Raw genomic sequence first — 210 nt, 5'->3', positions numbered from 1 at the left:
GGAACGCCACCGAGAGCCCCGGGAAGCCACCGCAGCTCGCGGCAGCCAACTCCCCCACCGGCGAGCCGAAAACCACGGTTTCCACTCGATCCTGGGTACGGAACCGTGCAAAATGAGAGAGAAATGCACGAACACGCACCCAAAGAGGCCCACATCTTGCGTTTGACGCAGGAGCAGGAAGAAACCTCCGCGGGCCAGGCCAGTCGAGCG

The sequence above is a fragment of the Cystoisospora suis genome (assembly GCF_002600585.1).
Source record: "Cystoisospora suis strain Wien I chromosome Unknown contig_6989, whole genome shotgun sequence".
In the NCBI taxonomy this organism is placed as follows: domain Eukaryota; phylum Apicomplexa; class Conoidasida; order Eucoccidiorida; family Sarcocystidae; genus Cystoisospora; species Cystoisospora suis.
This window is presented reverse-complemented; position numbering follows the sequence as displayed.